Genomic DNA, 27,960 nt, shown 5'->3' with positions numbered 1-27,960 from the left:
AATATGGCTAACCACAAAGGTGGGGGGTTACTGTAGCTTTTTACGTTCTGAGATTTAATAATACATTTTTAGAGAGTTACTTCCCTTATATAATAGCAAAAAAATGCATTAAAAATGGGAAATAATGATGGTAAATTTTTTTTTAAATCGTAGACTCATCGTAGATGCGCGCTAATACCCAGAAGGGCTCGATATGAATCACGACTATAAGATACCCGGTTTTGGTTAAACTGCACCGCAAAATGTGGGAGTAGTTAGGAATCTAAATCGTAGGGGACAGACACACAACTTCACTTTTATATATAAAGATAACCCATAACCCATGGCCCCTACCTGGAATGTAGTCAGTCCACCTATGCATATCTTCCTTCTTGGGACACATAACTCTACTTGTGAAGACCTGTTGAGGCAAGCGAAAATGGTCAAAATCAAAAGCAAACTCGATGAACATTAATGGAATTTGTAGTTTTGTGATACCAGTGCCGGTGGCACATACGAAAACCATCCAAACGTGGCCGTAGCCAGTACCGCATTGACTGGCCTCCGTGCCAGTGGCACGTAAAAAAAACACCATCCGAGCGTGGCCGTTCGCCAGCCTCGTCTGGCACCTGTGTCGGTGGCACATAAAATCACCCACTACACTCTCGGAGTGGTTGGCGTTAGGAAGGGCATCCAGCTGTAGAAACACTGCCAGATCTGACTGGCCTGGTGCAGCCTTCGGGCTTCCCAGACCCCAGTTGAACCGTCCAACCCATGCTAGCATGGAAAGCGGACGTTAAACGATGATGATGATGATGATATCATTACTGGTATTGGAGTGGTTAAGATTAGAGAGACTGATTAAAAACTAAAGAGGAGCCGGATGACTCATAATCTCTATGCATATTGTCTCATGTTAGTATAAATGTTTTAGTGTTTTTATTGCTTAAACACTTCCCAAAATGGGCATTAGAATACAATAAATGAACCATTGACCCATATTTAGTCGAGTCCTGGCCTTGTGATTAAGAGCTTCAAAAGTTTGTTTCCCAACCAACTTCCTACTACCAGCTGTATTTACTCTTTTACTTGTTTCAGTCAGTTGACTGCGGCCATGCTGGAGCACCGCCTTTAGTCGAGCAACTCGACCCCCAGGACTTATTCTTTGTAAGCCCAGTACTTATTCTATCAGTCTCTTTTTGCCGAACCGCTAAGTGACGGGGACATAAACACACCAGCATCAGTTGTCAAGCAATGCTAGGGGGACAAACACAGACTCACAAACACACACACACATACATATATATATATATACACATATATACGATGGGATTCTTTTCAGTTTCCGTCTACCAAATCCACTCACAAGGCTTTGGTTGGCTCGAGGCTATAGTAGAAGACACTTGCCCAAAGTGCCACGCAGTGGGACTGAACCCGGAACCATGTGGTTGGTAAGCAAGCTACTTACCACACAGCCACTCCTGCGCCTGTTAAAGAATTAAAAAAATTTTATTGGTTTAATCCAGATAGCTGAAAACTCCATTGTACACAGGGAAGGGTGAAGAGTTTGGAGGTATATGACTGACAAATATTCTAATAGCTCACAGTGATAAGCAGAAATGCTCTGATAAGCCTAAAAGAGGCAGCAGGAAGTTAGTGTAGTGTATCTTCCTTTGAATCACATGAAAACAGTCATTCAAGCTGTGTCCCAGTGACTCGAAGGCTATTAATAAATGTAATGATTTCTAATATTGGCACTTGAAGGCATGAGGTTAAGTCATTCAGCTCATAATCACAATGCCATGGGTTCAATTCTTGGACTTCATTTCATGTAACTTCAATCTATTTGGATTATATCTACTCCTACAGTTATACTTACTCCCAACTATCATCTTAAATTTTTGCAAATACAAGTTCGTGGCCATTGCCAGTCTCGCCTGGCCCCTGTGCCGGTGGCACGTAAAAAGCACCATCTGTTCGTGGCCGTTGCCAGCCTCGCCTGGCCCCCATGCCGGTGGCACGTAAAAAGCACCATCCGATCGTGGCTGTTGCCAGCCTTGCCTGGCCCCCGTGCCGGTGGCACGTAAAAAGCACCATCCGTCCGTGGCCATTTGCCAGCTCCGTCTGGCACCTATGCGGGTGGCACGTAAAAAGCACCCATTACACTCACGGAGTGGTTGGCGTTAGGAAGGGCATCCAGCCGTAGAAACACTGCCAGATCAGACTGGGCCTGATGCAGCCTCCTGGCTTCACAGACCCCAGTTGAACCGTCCAACTCATGCTAGCATGGAAAGTGGACGCTAAATGATGATGATGATGATGATGACAAGTTATCGATGACCCTTGGTGCTATGACACACTGATTGATGATGATGAATAAAAGCTCAAAGCAACAAATTTATTAGAGTATAGTTGATTGAATTTTATCCTAGAACATGATTGGTATTTATTTTATCAAGTCTGCTTGGCTGAAAAGCAAGTTTAGCCATAGTTGATTGGATTTGAATCCAGAACATCAAGAAACATTAGAAAATATTTATTTCACTCTTTATTATTGTTACTTTTTTTTATTATTTACTTTTTTAATGTTTCTATTAATTACAAAAAGGAAAAAAAATAACATAGCCATGTGGTTAAATATTTTTGCTTTGCTATCACATTCTGGAATCACTGCCATTGTGCAGAACTTTGGGCATATGTATGCTATCATTATCTCTGGTTGGTTAAAATCTCATGAATGAAATTTAGTAGGTGGAAATCCATCAGGTGTGTATGTGTGTCTGTGTGTGTGTAAATTATATCCTTGGTCTGGCTGGAACCTTTTCACCAGCCTCAAATTTAGTCTGTTGTTCTGCAGGAACTTTCTGTCCTCTAAATTATGTTTTTACCTTCTTCTCATTGTCAAATACTTCAACTAGTACTTATCAAAATTTGTGCCTGTTCACTGAAGCTTTAAGCTTCCATAACTTTCTCTTATAGACTGTTTGCATCTCTGAATTCTTCTTGCACTGAGTCTGAAGTTACTCGCTAATCTTTCGGGTTGTACATTCTTCACCTGACAAGGATTTTGCATTCACAAGCATTTGTCTATTCCTAGGTAATCAGGTGACTGATTGGTTTTTTTATTGCAGATCATCAAGTCATTTGCATCACAGAGCCATATTCCCTTCTCATTGCAAGGGTCAAAACCATAGCCTCCATGTACACTCTGCAATCCATCAAATTGCTGCCCAATATGCCCATCGAAGTCACCAGCTCTGATGATAAAATATCTCTCTGCAAAAGGCCTCATAAAATTGGTCCTTTTCTTTATCTGCCAGTCCCAATTAAGGAATATAATGCAGAGATAAATGTTACTGTCATATTTTCCAAGACTAGCCAAAGCTTAATCCTATCACACTCTTACTACCTCAGTCACCTTATCTATCCATTCTCTGCTAAAAGTATGCCTACACCTCCCACATCATGACTATTCACTACCTAGAAAAAATTATATATTTGTTCCTTGCCCATGAGAAGTCTGACTGAGATTCTCCTGTCATACCTCTTCCATGCAGTACACATCTCTATGCCTCCATTCTATTATTTCAACAATCTCACCAGACCTACCTTTCATTGTGCCTATATTGAATGGGATTGTTCTAAGGTTTTGTCCAAATAATTACAAGTATTACTGCTCAATATATTGCCATATCCACCTCATTCCACAAATTCTCAATGCTGAAAAAAAGAAAAAAGACAACTATTCTTAGGCCTAGTAACTCCTCCTGGAATGCACAAAGGTACATTACCATTCATGTCAAGGATAATTGGCATTGATGTTTGTCTGCCAACACTGCAAATACACTCTACACACAAGCACACACATGTATATGTATACATATATGCATAGACACATGCATGCATGCATGCATACACACACACATACATGCACACTATTCATACTCACGCATGCATACTTTCTCACACTACATGCATACTCACTCACACCCACAGAGGCATACACACACTACATATATACTCATGCATACTCACTCTCACACGCACACACTACATGCATACTCACTCACACACACACACACTACATGCATACTCACTCACACACACACACTACATGCATACTCACACACACACACACACTACATGCATACTCACACACACACACATTACATGCATACTCACACACACACTACATGCATACTCACTCACACACACACTACATGCATACTCACTCACACACACACACTACATGCATACTCACACACACACATTACATGCATACTCACTCACACACACACACACTACATGCATACTCACTCACACACTACATGCATACTCACTCACACACTACATGCATACTCACACACACACTACATGCATACTCACACACACACTACATGCATACTCACTCACACACACACACTACATGCATACTCACACACACACACACACTACATGCATACTCACACACACACACACACTACATGCATACTCACACACACACACACACTACATGCATACTCACACACACACACACACTACATGCATACTCACACACACACACACTACATGCATACTCTCACACACACACACACTACATGCATACTCACACACACACACACACTACATGCATACTCACACACACACACACTACATGCATACTCACACACATACACACTACATGCATACTCACACACACACTCACACACGCTACATGCATACTCACTCTCACACACACACACATGCATACTCACTCACACACGCACACACTATATGCATACTCACTCACACACACACACACTATATGCATACTCACTCACACACACACACACTACATGCATACTCACTCACACACACACACACTACATGCATACTCTCACACACACACACACTACATGCATACTCACACACACACACATTACATGCATACTCACACACACACATTACATGCATACTCACTCACACACACACACATTACATGCATACTCACTCACACACACACACACACTACATGCATACTCACACGCACACACACTACATGCATACTCACACACACACACACACTACATGCATACTCACTCACACACAACACACTACATGCATACTCACACACACACACACTACATGCATACTCACACACACACACACTACATGCATACTCACACCACACACACACTACATGCATACTCACACACACACTCACACACGCTACATGCATACTCACTCTCACACACACACACATGCATACTCACTCACACACGCACACACACTATATGCATACTCACTCACACCACACACACACTATATGCATACTCACTCACACACACACACACTACATGCATACTCACTCACACACACACACACTACTGCATACTCACACACACACACACACTACATGCATACTCACACACACACACATTACATGCATACTCACACACAACACACTACATGCATACTCACTCACACACACACACATTACATGCATACTCACTCACACCAACACACACACACTACATGCATACTCACACGCACACACACACTACATGCATACTCACACACACACACACACTACATGCATACTCACACACACACACACACTACATGCATACTCACACACACACACACTACATGCATACTCACACACACACACACTACATGCATACTCACACACACACTACTGCATACTCACTCACACACACACACACTACATGCATACTCACTCACACACACACACACTACATGCATACTCACTCACACACACACACTACATGCATACTCACACACACACATTACATGCATACTCACTCACACACACACCACACTACATGCATACTCACTCACACACTACATGCATACTCACACACACACTACATGCATACTCACACACACACTACATGCATACTCACACCACACACACACACACATGCATACTCACACACACACACACTACATGCATACTCACACACACACACACTACATGCATACTCACACACACACACACACACTACATGCATACTCACACACACACACACTACATGCATACTCACACACATACTACATGCATACTCACACACACACACACACTACATGCATACTCACACACACACACACACACACACTACATGCATACTCACACACACACACACACACACTACATGCATACTCACACACACACTCACACACGCTACATGCATACTCACTCTCACACACACACACACACACATGCATACTCACCACACACACACACATACATGCATACTCACTCACACACACACACACTACATGCATACTCACTCACACACACACACTACATGCATACTCTCACACACACACACACACACTACATGCATACTCACACACAACACACTACATGCATCTCACTCACACACACACTACATGCATACTCACTCACACACACACACATTACATGCATACTCACTCACACACACTACATGCATACTCACACACACACACACACACACTACATGCATACTCACACACACACACACACACTACATGCATACTCACACACACACACACACTACATGCATACTCACTCACACACACACACATTACATGCATACTCACACACATACTACATGCATACTCACTCAGACACACGCACACACTACATGCGTACTCACTCACACACACACATACTACATGCATACTCACTCACATACACACACATACTACATGCATACTCACTCTCTCACACACACACCACATGCATACTCACACACACACACACACACTACATGCATACTCACTCTCTCACACACACACCACATGCATACTCACACACACACAGACACTACATGCATACTCACACGCACACACACACACGCTACATGCATACTCACACACACACACACATGCTACATGCTCACTCACTCACTACATGCTTACTCACACACACACATGTGCATATAGAAATGTGTGTTTATATATATATATATATATATATATATATATATATGGCAAGGGTGGGGTCTGTACACCATAGAAGAAAAGAAAGGTTGGTGGAATGCCACTGATCAATGGTAGGAGTAGGTGGAACAGTAAAGACAAAGAAACATACAGGCACCCGTATCATCCTATCTGCAATCAAATTATTATTAATAGTGATTAGAAAATACACTCAACCTGGATATTCTTATATTTAAAATATCACAGCAACTTAATTATGTAATAGATCATGAACACATTTCTAATGAATAATGTCTGAAAAGCCAATATTACAACAGGGTCAGTATAATCAACTAAAAGCCTTGAAGTTGATACCCTAGCATGACTGCAATACTCTTTTACTCTTTTACTTGTTTCAGTCATTTGACTGCGGCCATGCTGGAGCACCGCCTTTAGTCGAGCAACTCGACCCTGGGACTTATTCTTTGTAAGCCCAGTACTTATTCTATCGGTCTCTTTTGCCGAACCGCTAAGTGACGGGGACGTAAACACACCAGCATCAGTTGTCAAGCAGTGCTAGGGGGACAAACACAGACACACAAACACATACGCACACACTTATATATATATATGCTAGCATGGAAAACGGACGCTAAACGATGATGATGATGATGATGATATATATATATACATATATACGACAGGCTTCTTTCAGTTTCCATCTACCAAATCCACTCACAAGGCATTGGTCGGCCCGGGGCTATAGCAGAAAACACAGATTGTGAGTAGTCAGTTGATTTGATCCTACTTCAGACCTAATATTTATTTCATCAGCCCTTGGATGTAAGGCAAAGTTAGCTTAGAAGTTTTAATTTAGAACAAAGATGAAGCTAAATATTTTTAGCTATTTTTGTGAATGCACTGATAATAAATAGCTCTGTCAGCAACACTATCACCAACATCAACTTCAGTGTTTCCTTTTCTTTCCCAAAACTCTAATCCTGCTGAAATTCCATCTCCGTTCATGTTTTTCCAACAGCTGTCAGCTTACAGCTATCCAAGAACAACTACATTAGCTTAACAGGATTACCTGAACCAGTGAAATAAATGGGTACAGCCTTTTCTTCTTGAATAAACCATTAAAAAGCACTGTTGTTACTGAAGATGTTGGATGTTGAAGAAATCCAAGCATCTCTGCTCAGGAATTTAATGGTCTTTCACTGAACAGTCGGAAATTTAGAAAAGTACCCATTGAAGCTTTTAGTGACAACAAGAAGGTAAAGACGTATAATTTAGAGGAGGACAAGAAGTTTCTGCAGGACAGCCTATTGAGGGCAAGGACTAAATTTGAGACTTAAATTGTTATCAAGGTGGCCGATGCCAGCGCCACCTCGACTGGCTTCCGTGCCGGTGGCACGTAAAAAGCACCCACTACACTCACGGAGTGGTTGGCATTAGGAAGGGCATCCAGCTGTAGAAACATTGCCAGATAAGACTGGAGCCTGGTGCAGCTTTCTGGCTTCCCAGATCCCCGGTCGAACCGTCCAACCCATGCTAGCATGGAGAACGGACATTAAACGATGATGATGATGATGATGATGTTACTAATAGCCAAAATGCATAGCACTTAATGATTTAGTCCAATTGTTTCCATATTTTACTTATTTTCTATGGTTCTTCTTCTCATCAGTCATGCTGTATTTCACTCTTCAGGCTCTGTGCCAACCACTTGTCCTAAATCGTTTCTCGAAAGAATGTGAACCCTCTGGAATTCTTTTTCTTCCAATTTTCCTCAAGACATCCACTTAAATATCAACTGCATCAATTTCACAAGTTTTGAAAGGTCTGCAAAGGTCATTGATACTGCCCATTCTTCTTGACTAAACCAAAATGATATATTTCATGGCTGAAACCAGCAGAACCACTATAGAAAAAAAAAACTTTAGGTGCAGGAGTGGCTGTGTGGTAAGTAGCTTGCTTACCAACCACATCGTTCCAGATACAGACCCACTGTGTGGCACCTTGGGCAAGTGTCTTCTACTATAGCCTCGGGCCGACCAAAGCCATGTGAGTGGATTTGGTGTATATATATATATGTGTGTGTGTGTCTGTGTTTGTCCCCCCCAACATCGCTTGACAACCGATGTTGGTGTGTTTACATCCCCGTAACTTAGCAGTTTGGTATAAGAGACCGATAGAATAATACTAGGCTTGCAAAAGTAATTCCTTGGGTTGATTTGCTCGACTTAAAGGCGGTGCTCCAGCATGGCCACTGTCAAATGACTGAAACAAGTAAAAGAATAGCTGCAGGCATGGGTGTGTGATAAGAAGCTTGCTTCCCAAACACAAGGTTCTGGGTTTGGTCTCACTGTGTGGCACCTTGGGCAAGTGTCTTCTACTATAGCCTCAGGCCAACCAAAGCCTTGTGAATGGATTTGGTAGATGGAAACTGAAAGAAGCCCGTTGTGTGTGTTTTTCCGTCTGTATTAGTCCTCCACCACCTCTTGACAACTGGTGTTGGTATGTTTACATCATTGTGACTTAGCAGTTTGGCAAAAGAGACCATTAAAATAAGTACCAGGCTTTAAAAAATAAGTACTGTGGTCAATTCATTGACTAAAATAAATTCTTCAAGGCAGTGCTCCAGCAAGGCCACAGTCTAATGACTGAAACAAGTAAAAGAATAGCTGCAGGCATGGGTGTGTGATAAGAAGCTTGCTTCCCAAACACAAGGTTCTGGGTTTGGTCTCACTGTGTGGCACCTTGGGCAAGTGTCTTCTACTATAGCCTCAGGCCGAACAAAGTCTTGTGAATGGATTTGGTAGATGGAAACTGAAAGAAGCCCGTTGTGTGTGTTTTTCTGTCTGTATTTGTCCTCCACCACCGCTTAACAGCTGGTTTTGGTATGTTTATATCATTGTGACTTTGCAGTTTGGCAAAAGAGACCAATAAAATAAGTACCAGGCTTAAAAATAAGTACTGTGATCAGTTCATTTGACTAAAATAAATTCTTCAATGCAGTGCTCCAGCATGGCCACAGTCTAATAACTGAAACAAGTAAAAGATAAAACAATTTGTTGCCCATTAGAGCCAACAAGAGATCTACTCTGTAGTTGCTTGGCCTGCTGGAAGTAACAACAAAATTTGTCAAATCACAACCTACTGTCTTACAAAAAAGAGGGTCACATTTGATAATTGTCAAGATCAAGTTTCTAAAAGCTTTTCTTTCATATACCTTTTCTCTTTTACTTTCTTTTACTTGTTTCAGTTATTGGACTGTAGCTATCTGGGGCACCACATTTAAGGGTTTAGTTGAACAAATTGACCCCAGTAATTATAAGCCTGGTACTTATTCCATTGGTCATTTCCTTTTTTTTTTTTTTTTTGCCAAACCAGTAAATGATGGGTACTAACTACACACACTAATTGTCACTAATTGCCAAGCAGTGGGGAGAACAGACACACATATACAACACCCACATACCAAATGCATTGATCAACATTGAGCAATAGCAGAAGACATTTGATCTGGGTGCTATGCAGTAAGACTGAACCCAAAACCATATTGGTTGCAAAATGAGCTTGTTAACTACATGACTTTTTGAAAGTAAATTTACTCCCACTCTTTGTTCAGTAATTTGAGTTGAGTCTTCAGATCAGTTAACAATAATAGTAGCACTTAACAATTACTAAACTGTATTTTTAATTGCTATGTTGGCTAATGGAGTAGTCTAATTTAGAAATATACATTACAGATTATTTAAATAAAAAATGATAGAAAAAATTTCTTATACACACACAAAAAGCTTCCTTCAAATTGTCTTTTCAACTTGAGATTTAAAAAAAAATTATTGAAATAAAAAAAATGTACAAATCCAGAAGTAGTGAATTTACTCCCTAGGTAAACAAAATTTAATGCCTGTGGGTAAATTTACCCTAGTTTAGGAACCCCTGTCTTTGATAGATACCTATTTCTTTACTACCCACAAGGGGCTAAACACAGAGGAGACAAACAAGGACAGACAGATGGATTAAGTCGATTATATCAACCCCAGTGCGTAACTGGTACTTAATTTATCGACCCTAAAAGAATGTAAGGCAAAGTCAGCCTTGGCGGAATTTGAACTCAGAACGTAATGGCAGACGAAATACCGCAAAGCACTTCGTCCGGCATGCTAACATTTCTGCCAGCTCGTTGCCTTTGATAGATACCCTATATCTGATTAGAAAACAGGATGACCACAGCTGAAACTCCTTTGATCACAGACCTGTTTAATCTGGGCTAACTTGGGACCTAAGCAACAGCAGTAGCCTGTTATTCCTTTACCAGAAGTTGGTAACCTCCTTTCACAAAGTGTTGTTCTGTAGTGAAATATGTGTCAACACTCCTGAAATGAAGTCTCTTCCTGTATCTTTATATTCTTACTGATATTATCCTCAGCACTAATCATTTGAAGTGGTTGCTCATTAATTATAACTATGGTGATGGAGAGAGAGAGAGAGAGAGAGAGAGAGAGAGAGACACAGAGACAGGCAGACTGAGCTACCTATCTTAGTGTTTTATTTTATTTAAGCAAGGACAAACAAGTGCTCTGTAAATATGAGGTTATATCCTGTTAAAATAAAATGCTTGACATCATAGAAAAAGCGACTGAAGTGCAAGAGATATTTGTAATGTAAAGAAAGATTCCCACTTGAATTTGGATATGAAAGAGCCTACTTACCTCTCCTTTGGCTTTTTAACAATTGAAAGAAGCCTACTTTTATTTGCAGGTTTTTGCCAATTTTTCTCTACTTTTCCTTATTTTATATTTATATTGTATCTTGTACTTTGCATTTTGTCTACAAATTCATGATTTTGTTTTTTTTGTCTATTGTTAAAAAGTAGCAGTTGCAAAATGGCTTTTCTAAATTACAATGAATTTAAAATTTATGATAGTAAGACAGCTTTTGTAATATTAATTGATCAAAGAAAATATTGCAAAAAAATATATTATTTGTCTCTCGATGGAATATTTCTAGAAAACAGAAATTCTATAGTTATTCATTTAGAGTTTGGGTTGTATTGAGTTATTAAGATCAGTTTTGTAATTGTTTCCATAATGTATGTTGCAAGTGAAAGGAATAAGTTATTATAGATTCTATTGCTTATAGAATGCAACTTCATTATCATCATCGTTTAACGTCCGTTCTCCATGCGAACCGTCCAACCCATGCTAGCATGGAGAACAGACGTTAAACGATGATGATGATGATGTTGCATTCTATAAGCAATAGAATCATTGGTCATAGGTTTCCAATGAGCCAATCACAGGTTTACTGTATTTCCGATGAGGAAAGTGACAAGGGAGTGTTTATACAACTCGGATTTCTGATGGAATATAAACATGACAGAGTATCTGTTTTACTTTTGTTTTTTTTTTCCTGACATTTACATCCTTCAGCAGCAGTGAAAGATATTCTTTCATTCGTTTATATGTTTCACTCATAAGACTGTGGCTATGTTAGGATAGGCACTGCCCTGAATGGCTTAGTCAAATTCTATCAGTCTCTTTTTGCTTAAACGCTAGTTACAGGGGTGTAAACAAACCAACACCAGTTGCCAGGCAGTGGTGGGGACAAATACAGACATTTACACATGTGTGTATGCACAATAAGCTTCATTCAGTTTCCATCTATCAAATTCACTTACAAACAAGGCTTGAAGTATGCTCAAAATCATAGGTTATACATTTCTTAAAGCACAGGTGAAAAATTTCTTACCTTTTAATTACTAGATGACATATTACCAGGATAGAGCCAGAAACCACATATCTGTATGTAATGTCAAGGGAAACATAACCTTTTGCTTGTTCTGTGTATCACTTGTGATAGATGACATATTTCCCTGATGTCCATGCATCATATATGATACGCATTACTGTTTTTTTTCTTTTTTTCTTTTACCATTAGCATAACATGGGACTGATGAAAGGAAAGCTTTATATTATTCATAGTGAATGAAACAAAGGCTAGCTAAAAGTCTGACAACAAGCATGGACATTAACAAAATTATGAAAATGCTTTGGACCCTCAATATTATCTACAATTGAATTAACATGCCAATGAGCAAGTATGTGGTCACTTAAATAATTTGAATTACCAGCCAAATTTCCCTCATGTCATACCCTACCATCTCCGAAAAAAAAAAAAAAGATAGGAGTGGCTGTGTGGTAAGTAGCTTGCTAACCAACCACATGGTTCCAGGTTCAGTCCCACTGTGTGGCATCTTGGACAAGTGTCTTCTGCTATAGCCCCGGGCCGACCAATGCCTTGTGAGTGGATTTGGTAGACGGAAACTGAAAGAAGCCTGTCGTATATATGTATATGTATATATATGTATGTGTGTGTTTGTGTGTCTGTGTTTGTCCCCCTAGCATTGCTTGACAACCGATGCTGGTGTGTTTACGTCCCCGTCACTTAGCGGTTCGGCAAAAGAGACCGATAGAATAAGTACTGGGCTTACAAAGAATAAGTCCCGGGGTCGATTTGCTCGACTAAAGGCGGTGCTCCAGCATGGCCGCAGTCAAATGACTGAAACAAGTAAAAGAGTAAAGAGTAAGGGATAGCATACACTCGGTTACAGAGGAAATCAAAAGGAATATTCAAAGAGATGACAAGAATAATTAATTATATTTTATTTTCCCTTTATTTCCTACTGACTAATAGAAAGCAGACTATTTCCGGTTTTGTTGGTATAATAATTCAATTATAATTACACAGCACATGGTTTGTGAGTATAGAACAGAACATAGTTTCTTGGTTTATGGCAGTTTTGTTGTTTGTATTATAACATACGTTGGTATTGCATGGTTGTCCTTCACAGGAAATCTATGGCTAGGGTAATACTTATTGTAGGGTTTGGAGATTTTGCTGCATATATATATATATATATATATATAAAGGATTTGGGAAAATATTGCATTTTAATTTACTGCTTCAATCAAGGCAAAGTTTGTTAGAATCATCATCATCATCGTTTAACGTCCACTTTCCATGCTAGCATGGGTTGGACAATTTGACTGAGAACTGGCAAACCAGATGGCTGCACCAGGCTCCAATCTGATCGGGCAAAGTTTCTACAGCTGGATGCCCTTCCTAATGCCAACCACTCCGAGAGTGGTGGGTGCTTTTACATGCCACCGGCATGAGGGCCAGTCAGGCAGTACTGGCCACAGCCACCACTCAAATGGTGTTTTTTACATGCCACCTGCACAGGAGCCAGTCCAGCAGCACTGGCAACGACCTCACTCGAATGCTTTTTCATGTGCCACCAGCACAAGTGCCAGTAAGGCAACGCTGATAATGATCACGCTTGAATGGTGCTTTTTACATGCCACCGTCCATATTTTTACATAGTGCATTGAATAACTTTTATAAAAAATATTCATATTTTATTATTTATGATGTTAATATGTATGACTCGGTATTGGCAAGCAGTAAAGAAAAAGTATAGAACACATGTAATCTTAAAGTGGAAGAAATAAACAATGCAAAACAGTTTATCAATATAATGCAATGTTTCTCAACTTTTTGCTATTAGGAAATATTTGAAATAAATTCTGTTTCTTAGGGAACCCTACATAAAAATGATATATCTTTGCTTTATGAAATTCAACTCTATGAAACAGAAAGACAAACATCTTTACCAAGACCTTATTTAAGAACCAATTACCTACAGTTCCCTATTAATAGGTTGTTTTTCCTGTATGGTTTCTTACTAACTGCAGATATTGGGCGTTTCACTATCTAAGAGAATATGCTTTGCAGGTATAAAAAATTATGAATATAAAATTAAATTTACGAAAAAAAATATTATATAAATAGGCGCAGGAGTGGCTGTGTGGTAAGTAGCTTGTTTACCAACCACATGGTTCCGGGTTCAGTCCCACTGCGTGGCACCTTGGGCAAGTGTCTTCTACTATAGCCTCGGGCCGACCAAAGCCTTGTGAGTGGATTTGGTAGACGGAAACTGAAAGAAGCCCGTCGTATATATATATTTATATATATCAGAATTGAAATCGATCAATGGAAATTGCAGATGTGTTACCAGTGCCGGTGGCATGTCGAAACTCTACTTGTGAAGACCCGTTGAGGCAAGTGAGGATCAGAATCGAAATCGATCAATGGAAATTGCAGATGTGTTACCAGTGCCGGTGGCATGTAAGAGAACCTTCCGTTTCGCGACCGTTGCCAGCACTGCCCCGACTGGCCTCGTGCCGATGGCACGTAAAAAGCACCATCCGTTCGTGTCCGTTGCCAGCCTCGCCTGGCCCTCGTGCCGGTGGCACATAAAAAGCACCATCCGTTCGTGGCCGTTTGCCAGCTCTGTCTGGCACCTGTGCGGTGGCACGTAAAACACCCACTACACTCACGGAGTGGTTGGCGTTAGGAAGGGCATCCAGCCGTAGAAACACTGCCAGATTTGACTGGGCCTGATGAAGCCTTCTGGCTTCACAGACCCCAGTAGAACCGTCCAACCCATGCTAGCATGGAAAACGGACGCTAAACGATGATGATGATGATGATGATGTATGCGTGTGTGTGTTTGTGTGTCTGTGTTTCTCCCCCTAGCATTGCTTGACAACCGATGCTGGTGTATTTATGTCCCTGTAACTTAGCGGTTCGGCAAAAGAGACCGATAGAATAAGTACTGGGCTTACAAAAGAATAAGTCCCGGGGTTGAGTTGCTTGACTAAAGGCGGTGCTCCAGCATGGCCGCAGTCAAATGACTGAAACAAGTAAAAGAGTATATGATTCTAGTGGTAATGTGCATCCCTTTCCCCCACCATCTTGAGAAACTGATTTAGCTTGATGTACTATTAGTGAATCCAATGACCTTGTCATGGACAGAAATCAGTGACGAATTCAAATTGGCTAGTATTGAATCCACAGCATCACTTATGCTATGGATTTCTTTTTATGAAGATGAAGATGAAAGATGTAGAACTATAACGAAGATAAAGAATCTTTTAAAACAGGATATTTTGGTCATCATACTTATATCATGAAAAGCATAAAATTGATACAAAATACAGGGAAATGTATTCCAGCTGTTATCTTTAACTCAAACCACCATGATAGTAATAGAGAATATTGTGAGCTTTTTACAAATCTGCAAATTGGATTTTCTAATTTTAACTGAATATCAATATGACTACTTAAGGAACCTCTGCTTGTCAGATATGCTAGAAATAGAAGTCAAATCTGCCATCACAGCTTACAATCTTATAATCTTAAAAAAAAAAAAAAAATTAAAAAATGGGACACACTCATCAACTTAATTCTACATACCTCTTAAGATAGGTTGGTCATAACTGGAATGTTTTTCAGGATAACTCAACTCAGTCAAGGGATTGGTGTTAGGCTAAATAACAAGAAAATATGTTCTACTAAGATTTTCTTTTTCTAATTTTGGCACTGTCTAGGTAATTTTGTGGGGATGTGGTTAGTCAATAACATCAACTTTAGTACATGACTGTACATGACTTTATTTCATTGACCCCGAAGAGACGAAAAGCAGAGTTTACATCAGCAGGATTTGAGCTCAGATTGTAAAGAACCAGAAGAAATACTAAGAATTTAGTCCAATGTATTGAGTCTGCCAACTCTGAAATGCTATAATTACTGTTGGCTTAAAATCATTTAAATACAGATTTTGTTTCAATATTTTGGTGTGGATTAATATTAGCTATTTTAAAGATTTTAAACACCAAGTGACAGTAAATTACTCTCTATATGTAACATTCTGTATTAAGATCTTAGCTGTTCTATTGAGAATCTTTGAACACAATTAATTTAAGGACTGCAGTACATGCTTCAGGTGATAGACTCTTGCATTGCAGATGTTGTAGTTATTATCCCAGTAATTATCTTTAGCTATGCCATTCATTCTGGATACTCGTTTACTCGTTTACTCATTTCAGTCATTTGACTGTGGCCATGCTGGAGCACCGCCTTTTTAGATAAACTTAGCAGCCTGCCGTGACCAGGATAGCCAACATTTTTCTAAGAACCCAAGCATGTCTTCACTTTTTCTATTTCTATTAATGGCAGAAAAGCCATGCCCATGATCCCTTTTGAGACTTCTGTGATTGGGAGGAAAGAAGTTATTCTATGATGTGAGACCTGGTCTGAATGCTTGCAACCAAGCCAACTTTACTGTCACCCAGGGGCCTAGTAGTGCTGTTAAACTGGTTGACAGATTTAGTCTACTACCCAAGAACAAAATCCCTCAGATGAGCTTCCCCTGCTATTTCCAGTTATCAAATTTCATTCACAAGAATATTTAGGCTATGGTGAAAGACACTTAACTCAAGGTTCTGCAAAGTGGGATTGAACCCAGAACTACATAATTGTGAAGTGAACTTCTTAACCACAACAGTCTTGAGCAAAAATAGTCCAGAACAGTATGTTACCATCATTCACTGTTACATTTGATAAAACTACATATTAATATTACTCTTTTACTTGTTTCAGTCATTTGACTGCGGCCATGCTGGAGCGCCGCTTTTAGTCGAGCAAATCGACCCCGGGACTTGTTCTTTGTAAGCCCAGTACTTATTCTATCGGTCTCTTTTGCCAAACCACTAAGTGACGGGGACGTAAACACACCAGCATCGGTTGTCAAGCAATGCTAGGGGGACAAACACAGACACACAAACATATACACACACGCATATATATATATACATATATACGACAGGCTTCTTTCAGTTTCCGTCTACCAAATCCACTCACAAGGCATTGGTCAGCCCGGTGCTATAGCAGAAGACACTTGCCCAAGATGCCACGCAATGGGACTGAACCCGGAACCATGTGGTTGGTTAGCAAGCTACTTACCACACAGCCACTCCTGTGCCTATTAGTTATTTTAGAAACTTTGTTCATTGTCAGTTTTCAGTCATCTGTTGTACTAATTTGATGTGTGTTCAGTTTTCTTTTGCTATTAATATTAGCCTTTTATTGTTAATATGGCCCTCTTTTCTGAATGTATTAGCTGCACCCAAACTTTAAAAAAAATTCATTCTCCCCATCTCATTGTCCTTATTATATGCCATTATCTAATATTGTCCACTAAATAATATACAAAATCTTTCTATAGAAATAACACGTTTTTAGAACCCTACTCATGGCTTCTGTTTTTGCTAGGCATTTCAAAATTAACAACAATCAACTTCACCTAACTTCCTAACTTCCAATATATAATTCTATGAAGTCTATATCTCCAGACTTTCGCCTCACTACTTCCTTCCTGAAAGCAACATAAAAAGTGGAAATAAATTGAATCAATTTATGGATAATTTGTTATTCAGTGAGTTATGTTTCTGTGACAGAAATGGACATAGAATCGTTTTACTTCTTCACTTCTTGGTTTTTGATGTTTTACTTTCCCTTTTCCTCTCCTGTTTGTCCCACTTGTAGCGAAGTTAAAACATTTACTTAATAGCTCTGATATTGAAATATGATGCTTTTCAGAATGACTTAGTCTTGTTTTAGGAGAGAAGTTCCTGTTTGTCTGCATTACTATTCACTGTGGTTTATATTGCATTTAGAATTATGATTTGGTCTCATAATCTTCCTGATGCTATTTTCTACAATTGTTTTTAACATAAACATTCAGTGGCAGATAAATTTTCACTTTGGCACCATATTTTAGAAATGAAAAATTGTTTTGGTTTATATTGCAAATGGATGAAATTCTAACGAAAATGCAATTACATAAAACTGGAATATATTGGTACTGGATCTGTTTGTTGTGCATATATTGTTCCAAAACATTTGATAGATTGATGGTGGGAGTTAAATAACATTAAAAAAGGTTATAATCATAAAGTATAATATTCTCTAGTTTGTCTTTGAATCAAAGCTAAAAATCTAAATATCTTTCAAAAACAGTTTCCGAAAGAATTTAAAGTATTGAACTAAAATATTTTATTCATATTTTTCTTTTTTCTTTTTTTTTTTTTTTTTTTTTAATACCAATAATTGATATTTTAATGATCTTCCCATAAAGATTTTCTTCCAAAATATTTTACATATTCCACTTTTCTCCTGTATTTTCATAATTTTTGTTTTAGTGGTTACTTTGCTACCTGAGATACCAGTCTTATACTAACAATGTGTAAAAGAAAATATTGTTCTTTCAATGTAATTTAATTCATTTCTGAATATTGAAATATACTGCAGCCATTAATGTATTTATATATCAGTACATTATAATCAAGTAAAATATATTCAGTAGAAACCTCCCCGACTCTTCATAAAACCAGACCTATTAGGGGTAAACTTAGACCATCTTTTATTTTCTCCTTCAGTGTGGCGGTGAAGGCGCGTGGCTAGGTTGCCAGGGTATTCGGGTTCGTGATCACAAGGTCGTGGGTTCGATCGTTGGCGGCGTATTGTGACCTTGCTCAAGACACTTTATATAATGGCGGTGCCCCAGCATGGCCACGGCTTGTGAGCTGAAACTAGATAAATAAAAATTTTTTAAATATCACAGGATATAAAATGATAAAGATGTTTGTCTGTTTTGATTGTTTTTGTTATTTTTTTTCCAAGCTGTCCTGGAGACTTATTTGAAGCAGTATTTTTGTGGTTGGATGGTCTTCTTGCTGGTGGTCCTTAAATTCCATAGGTCTTTTAAAGGGACAGTTACAGGATATATAATTTACAGGCAATATAAATATGGCGTCAATGTTTTGCTCAGTCATTGGAATATCAACATTCATACTTATATGCACACGCATGCATGCTCACCCCCCCTTCCATACAGTTTTTGCCTACCAATTCCACTTACAAAGCATCAGTCAGCCCAGGGCTATAGTAGTAGGCACCTGCCCCCAAGGTGCTATACAGTGGGATAGAGCCCAAAACCAAATGGTTACAAAGCAATGCTATCGCCACTCAGCAGTGCCTGCAAGCTATTGTTGACCCATGTCTGTTTCTGTAACTGTGTTTATGTATAAATATAAATGTATACTCTTTACTCTTTTTTACTCTTTTACTTGTTTCAATCATTTGACTGGAGCACCGCCTTTAGTCGAGCAAATCGACCCCAGGATTTATTCTTTGTAAGCCCAGTACTTATTCTATCGATCTCTTTTGCCAAACCGCTAAGTGACGGGGATGTAAACACACCAGCATCAGTTGTCAAGCAATGCTAGGGGGACAAACACAGACACACAAACACACACACACACACATATATATATATATACATATATACGACTGGCTTCTTTCGGTTTCCATCTACCAAATCCACTCACAAGGCTTTGGTTGGCCCGAGGCTATAGTAGAAGACACTTGCCCAAGATTCCACGTAGTGGGACTGAACCTGGAACCATGTGGTTGCTAAGCAGGCTACTTACCACACAGCCTATGTTTACCAAAAACATTTCTTGTCTAGTCATTGTGTATTGGTTTGATTGAAAATCTTATCTATCCTCTTAATTCCTAAAGTGAACATTATATTCTAAAGAAAAGTAAATAGGATGGTGTGAAGATTATTCCTTTCCGATTGAAAATTGGCAGCATAAAAGTGAATTAACTTCCTTCTGGAGTTGAAGCTGCACAGAGATATGAGCTTGTTTAACATTGCCTCTTGCTCTGTTAATGCTCATACTACTACATATGTAAATATATAAACATAAATAGCCATCATTTTTATCAGATCACCTGTCTGTTCTTTCAGTTCTACACAACATCCATGAATTGCAAACTATAAATATTTATGTCTACATATATCTGGAAGAAGTCAACTTCTTTTATAAACTGGAAAGTGTAAGTGCATTTATGAATTGCACAATTTATAAGCTCTCTCTCACCTTCAAACTGCAGCTAGTTGGCTGTTGCTTTGCCAAGAAAGATACTATACTAACTCTGTATAATTCTTCCACCCACCACACAATTAAGATGGCCCTGTAAGTTGTTAATAAAGCCATGTTATTTGCTGTCCATTGCAACTACTCACTCATACTCATAACTCCCTACCTAAACTTCTCTTTTCAATTTACTCCTCTCTCTGCCACGTTTGTTACATGCAAAAACTCTTTCTCCATACCAACAGACTGAATCAGTTCTGACTCTCTTACTCTTTACTCTTTTACTTGTTTCAGTCATTTGACTTAGACCATGCTGGAGCACCGCCTTTAATCGAGCAACTTGACCCCGGGACTTATTCTTTTGTAAGCCCAGTACTTATTCTATCGGTCTCTTTTGCCGAACCGCTAAGTAACGGGGACATAAACACACCAGCATCAGTTGTCAAGCAATGCTAGGGAGACAAACACAAACACACACACGCATATATATATATATATATATATATATATATATATATATATACATATATACATATATACGACGGGCTTCTTTCAGTCTCTTCCTACAAAATCCACTCACAAGGTTTTGGTCGGCCTGAGGCTATAGTAGAAGACACTTGCCCAAGGTGCCACGCAGTAGGACTGAACCTGGAACCATGTGGTTGGTAAGCAAGCTACTGACCACACAGCCACTCCTGCGCCTGACTGTTCTTTCCAATATCTAAAATCAGTCTACTCCACAGCTAGCTCTTATCCTTCCAAACTCTTTGAGCTTTCTTTCTCTTCAGTATTTTGTTAGTGTACCTCATTTTCACTGACCCTGCTAACTACCAACGTATCATCCTTACTTAAAACCTTGAGATGATGAGGGAATCGGTCATAAACAATCATTCCACTTTGTATCCACTACAATGGTAAACAGGTATCCCATAGATTTGTTCTATTACCTTATGCATAAATGATCTCTTGCCCCTGAAAATTTCAATGTAAACTATGTTGTTAATCTTAACATCTGAATTTCAAATGTATCTAGTAAAATTGCACACCTATGAGAAATCTGTTTTTCGTGTTTTGAATATATATATATATATATATTAGATCACCCCAATGCAGCAGGTGTTAAAATTCTTCCTGGCCTACACTCTATCAACTGTGGTGTACTATAACTTTCAGTTTAATATCCCACACTTTTCCTTCTTAGCTTTCTGCACATTAGTGTTCTCCATACGGATCTTTTCCATTTAGCAGACAGTTTCAGTTTGTGTTCAAATTGATTTCATATTCAGTGTAATGATACACTTTATAGGCTAATCAGTGCCATGAAAATCATTTTCGCTATAAATCAATAAATAAAGAGTTATTAACTATTGAAGTTTGAAAATTTTGGGTAATTTTAGCCACTCGTTAGCCACATACATTTATGCCTGTTTCCATAGTAACACTTTTCTGTGAGAAAGCACATGTTGACAAATATACTGAAACCACTTGTTGATGCTTTGTTCTATCATTTTACCCACCTGGAAATTTTATCATTCTGTTTGATTATGGCAGCAAGCTCTGGTAACCTTGCATTTATGATAGAGACATGCATTAAATGCATATCGAGTGCTTAAAACTACAAAAGATGTCTATTCATTTTCTGCATGTAAAATACAAATATTGACAACGTTTGCTATTTTCAGGATATTGACAAAATGTACTGTCACGCACAAAATGACAGCTTCCAAATCTTACTTCCTAACTGGGTGAAAATCATCAAACTTCAAATCTCAATAACTTTTTTAAAATTTTCTGGAAAAAGTGAAATAACTCCAGTAATTCAGCTTGGAAAACTACATTAATGTACCAAGTTAAAACATTTTTAGATAGACTTTAATTTTTGAAACCTTGGTAGCCAAACAGAAAAGATCCTTCCATACAAAAGCTATGCATTTCGGTTCCAATTGGAGCTTTTTAATCTTACCTCCTTCACCAACAGCAAAAAGCAGTCACTCTACATATCAAGAAAATTATCTGACATCTTTCTTAGGAATTAACAACACACAGCTAATACTAAAAATGCTAAGCCTCTGCTCATTTCTCACAGTGACTTTGCATTTATAATAATTTTGCTGAAACTGCATGCCAAAGATTATGTTTCCTGTTCAAGATCAGGAAATACTTCAGTGCTTCCCATTTGCTGACCATCTACAGTGCTCAAATAAGACCCATATGAGATTTCTACTCCCATATCTGGCATGTCAATCAATGCTGTTATACACACAGACATCCTAATCACTTTCACAGATGGTTATTCGGTTAATTGGCTAAGAATCACTCACCAATTCATTATACAATGATGAGCTCACAGTTGTGCTGGTCTTTTCTCTTTGTCCCTTCTACCACTACCAGAATGGTATCTGCTCCTCTGAACTAAGAAACTCTATTCCATCTCAATCTGTGCTCAACTTGCAAATGTGTGACTTCACCTAAATTGTTGTTTAACCTCATTCGAGTCTGTTAGCCTTGATTCAGCAGGCCTACAATTAAATGCTTACTAGCAGTGATCACCTCATCCTATTTTCTCCTTCAGACATACTTTATCTAGAACTACAATGTCTAGTTGCATACATTCTTTTAAGAAGGTAGGGCATAACTTATGGGAGATTGGCTGTCCAACACTCTTACAGATGTCACTTTACAGATGTTCAAACTAAACATATGTAGTGAACCAAAATATATATAGAGAAACAGAGGCGCAATGGCCCAGTGGTTAGGGCAGCGGACTCGCGGTTGTAGGATCGCGGTTTCGATTCCCAGACCGGGCGTTGTGAGTGTTTATTGAGCGAAAACACCTAAAGCTCCACGAGGCTCCGGCAGGGATGGTGGTGATCCCTGCTGTACTCTTTCACCACAACTTTCTCTCACTCTTTCTTCCTGTTTCTGTTGTACCTGTATTTCAAAGGGTCGGCCTTGTCACTCTCTGTGTCACGCTGAATATCCCCAGGAACTACGTTAAGGGTGGACGTGTCTGTGGAGTGCTCAGCCACTTACACATTAATTTCACGAGCAGGCTGTTCCGTTGATCGGATCAACCGGAACCCTCGTCATCGTAACTGACGGAGTGCTTCCATCCATATAGAGAAACACTCAGTGACTGTTAACCTGATCCGGTCACTTGAATGGCCTGCAAAGGTTCTGGGCGCTGCCCTTCCTTTTCTAGGTAATATGAAAACAATGCTCATGTACACGTGTACATTTATACATGCATACTTACATGCATGTGATGTGAGATATATTTTGTCATTTCAGCTGAGGCATTGTAGTGCACATTGACTGAATTCCTTTATTCTCAATTGTTGCTATTTCATACAACTTGTGCAAAATTTTGTGAAGTTTCTAATTTTCTGATGGAAATCCTTGCATTCATTCATTCACTAACGTACATCTGGTGTTTAAATTTTAAATAGACTCTGCTATTAACATTGACAAAAGAATACCATTGAGCAATAATCCATTTCCTCCAGCATTAAATTTTCCTATTGAATTTCAAGTTTGAAGTACAACATCTGTGAATAATTGTAATAATTCTTTATTTTTTTCATCTCATGCATAGATCTCAAACAAAATTTTTTTTTTCCTATATTTATCATTGCGGAGGGACTTATTTTTTCTCAAGTATTTTTCATTGTATTGCATTATATTTCTGACTGATTCTGTTTACAAAGAAATGTGTTTTAAACAACAAAACTTAGTTATACTCTCCACCTCCACACATAGCATAGAAACAATTGTTATACATAACTATGAGTGTAATCTCAGTTTTATAATACAATTCTATAAATAGCCCCACTAGCCATGGCAGGGGGACAGTTTCGTAAGGGCCAGTGCTTAAACTCTGTATCACATTAAACAAAAGTAAAGGATAGGACACAAGCCTTTCACAAGAAATATTTCAAGATGTTCTGATATATTTTTCCAACAGAAAACTGAAGTAAATTGTTTAAGTGTACAGATTCTTAATAAATTAAACTGCTGAGTATTTTGCTTCTGTATAAGCTTTATGAGAGGATGCTGAAAAGTTTCTAGCTTTGGGTAAAAGAAAACACAGGTGGATCAGTTAATTATGATTTAATTCAACATATTTTCCTCTCAGTCACACAGTTATTGCAGCAGCCCTTCAGTTTTTCTAAGCCCTGTAAAAGAACACTGAAGGTTGGGCCTTTCACAATACCCTTAACCCTTTCGTTACTGTATTTATTTTGAGACGTTCAGTGTTTCTTTCAATTATTTTAAATATAACAAAGAATTTAGTAAAATAACTTAGTTATCATTCAACTAGTGTTAGGAACATAAATTGTGACTAATGTTTGGTGGAAGATTTTAATTCAAAATTTATAAAAACAAGACATTTGTACTCAGAGCCAGGGCTGGTTTCAGCCGGGTTGCTAACAAAAGGGTTACGGTCGGGAACTTTTCAGCATTCCATCATAAATAGAATATAATATCTATTTTCATGTCTAAAAAAGTCATAAAACATTTCAAGTTTAATTAACATATTTCATAGTTATTTGAACTTTGAAGAGAGATGTGGGTAGTTTAAGTTTTGAAGTATTGACTACTCTCCTTCCTAAACTATATTTCAACTTACTAATTACTCATTCCCTGAGGATCTTGCATCATATTTTTCCTTCCAATTGACTTTGACAAGCAGTGGTCATTGAACCAAATATTTGGGTTTGTATGTATCTGGTTCCCAACTTCATATTATTCATTTCTGCAATTTTGTAACATGGATTTTGTTTATTTATTTATTTCACACAAGATGCAAGATTAGTGTTTTATTTTCGTTCATTTTTCATTTTCGCTGATTCTCAATATCCAGTATGGTTTAGAGCTGCCAGGAATAATGACTTCAACCAATATAGCAACTTTCAGATACTCAAAACACACAAGCCACTTTTACCGTGATAAACTACACAACTAAATGCAGTTGTATCTATGAACTCACACCAGAAATAGGGCAGCTAAAAGAAAAGAAAAACTCAACCAAAAAAACAAAAAACATGCAAAAACATATATTGCTTTATTCTATAATTAACAGAAAATGGGAAAATATATTTTCTATTTACCAATAGTGGGTTTGTTGGACTGTGACCTGTTTTGATCAGCAAATTAAAATTATTGTAAATATAAAAAAAGTGGGAATTTTAAATTTAGCATCAAGAAATAGTGCTCAAAATACAATGAATTATCCTGAAAACAGGAGTGAATGCAGTGTTGGTGTGTGTGTGTGTGCACAAGTGAGTCTTCAGAGACACATGAAAGTATATATATATGTGTATATACAAGGAGGTGCTGAAAATTTCCCGGCTTTGGGTAAAAGAAAGTACAGGAGGATCAGTTATGATTTTATTGAATATATTGGCGTTAGGAAGGGCATCCAGCCATAGAAACACTGCTAGATCTGACTGGGCCTGATGCAGCCTTCCGGCTTCACAGACCCCAGTTGAACCGTCCAACCCATGCTAGCATGGAAAACGGACGCTAATGATGATGATGATGATGATATTCTCCTCTCAGATTCACACATTAATTGCAGCAGTCCTTCAGTTTTTCTAAGCCCTGTAAAAGAACTCAGAAGGTCGGGGCCCTAACCAAGCCTTTCGCAATACCCTTAAAGCCAGGAACTTTTCAGCAACCCTCTCCCCGTATGTGTGTATATACAATAGACTGCAAGTGAGTCGACACTAGGAATGTGCATATAAAGTGTGCATCCTTGTATTATGTTACAATCCAGCTGACACATGCTTACAATGAAAACATGCTAAATTTGATCCTGCATGGTTTCCTTATCCTTGTTTGCTTATTCATTTCTTCATTTAACATACATAGATTCTAATTGTTTACTTTGATTATCATGAAAAATGCAAATCTATTTGTGCTTAATTATTTCAGATAACATTTAAATAAAAAAAATTGATTGGCAAAAATGAGTTCAAAAATTTTATCTAACGAACAATTAAAATGAAAAAATAAAATTGTATGTGTGTGTTTGCATATCTGTTTATGTGTGTTTACATTGTATATGTATGTGTGTGTGTTTGTATATGGGTGTGTTAATATATTTAATTAGGTTAATATATTTAGTGCACCAATTTATTTATTCATGCTATTTCAAAATGTAGTTTAGATAAAACTTAATATATATACATTAAGTTTTATTCCCCACCTCCATATTCTTAAATAATTAGTAATTACCTCACAAATAAGAATGAATTGGTGTACTAAATATATTAACATAATTACTCAAGCTACCTGTTCTTTATTTTCAGTTGAATGTGGCTAGCTATGAATTTGTTCTTGTGAAAACTGGAGGCATGGTTATTTTTCCTCTTTTCCTTCAAGATGTTTTCTGAAAAATTTACCTTTTGAAGTAAGTATATTATTTTGATCTACTTTTGTAAAAAAGATTATTTAGGCGCAGGAGTGGCTGTGTGGTAAGTAGCTTGCTAACCAACCACATGGTTCCGGGTTCAGTCCCACTGTGTGGCATCTTGGGCAAGTGTCTTGACCAATATCTTGTGAGTGGATTTGGTAGACAGAAACTGAAAGAAGCCTGTTGTATATATGTATATAAATATATAAGTGTGTGTGTATATGTTTGTGTGTCTGTGTTTGTCCCTGCCAACATCGCTTGACAACCGATGCTGGTGTATTTACATCCCCGTCACTTAGCGGTTTGGCAAAAGAGACCGATAGAATAAGTACTGGGCTTACAAAGAATAAGTCCCGGGGTCGATTTGCTCGACTAAAGGTGGTGCTCCAGCATGGCTGCAGTCAAATGACTGAAACCAGTAAAAGAGAGAAAAGAGTATAAGACTAAACAATTATAGCTGCTTGTTTAAACTTGAGATTTAATAGCTTCTCAGTTAAATTCATATTTACATAAACTCACAAAATTAAATAGAAAAATCACGGATTAGGCATGCGTTCCAGTGGCCGTTTTGTTTAGGTTTTTTGTTATTAGTTTGGCTCAGAAGAAGCGACTGCACTCCTGTCCTTTGCAAACCCTCCAAAGCAGTGAGACTGATGCAGTTTGATGCTTTGCTTGCATTAGTGTTGCAAGTCAACAACTGCAGCAAAAACAGGAGATTCCAGCAAGGCAATTTTCTAAGAAGAAAGGACTGTGCATAGGGATTAGCATGGGGCCTGAGGAAGAAGAGTGACT

At 38.4% G+C, this 27,960-nt stretch overlaps 1 protein-coding gene across 4 annotated transcripts in view; it reads left to right on the top strand.

The window, feature by feature from the left end:
* The window catches only part of LOC115210742 (tumor necrosis factor alpha-induced protein 8), a 122,275-nt gene that overhangs the window by 35,831 nt on the left and 58,484 nt on the right, over window positions 1–27,960 (top strand). For 3 of the 4 annotated variants that reach the window (XM_036502546.1, XM_036502548.1, XM_029779451.2), the window contains one exon: window positions 27,065–27,165. The gene's annotated coding sequence lies outside the window, so the exon portion shown is untranslated. Of the gene's footprint in view, window positions 1–12,840; window positions 13,001–27,064; window positions 27,166–27,960 lie in introns of all 4 variants that reach the window. The other variant, XM_036502547.1, reaches the window with a different exon arrangement.

Source organism: Octopus sinensis, linkage group LG4 (genome assembly GCF_006345805.1).
Source record: "Octopus sinensis linkage group LG4, ASM634580v1, whole genome shotgun sequence".
Taxonomy (NCBI): Eukaryota; Metazoa; Mollusca; class Cephalopoda; order Octopoda; family Octopodidae; genus Octopus; species Octopus sinensis.
Note: the sequence above shows the minus strand (reverse complement) of the source record. Positions and strands in the feature narration are given on the sequence as shown.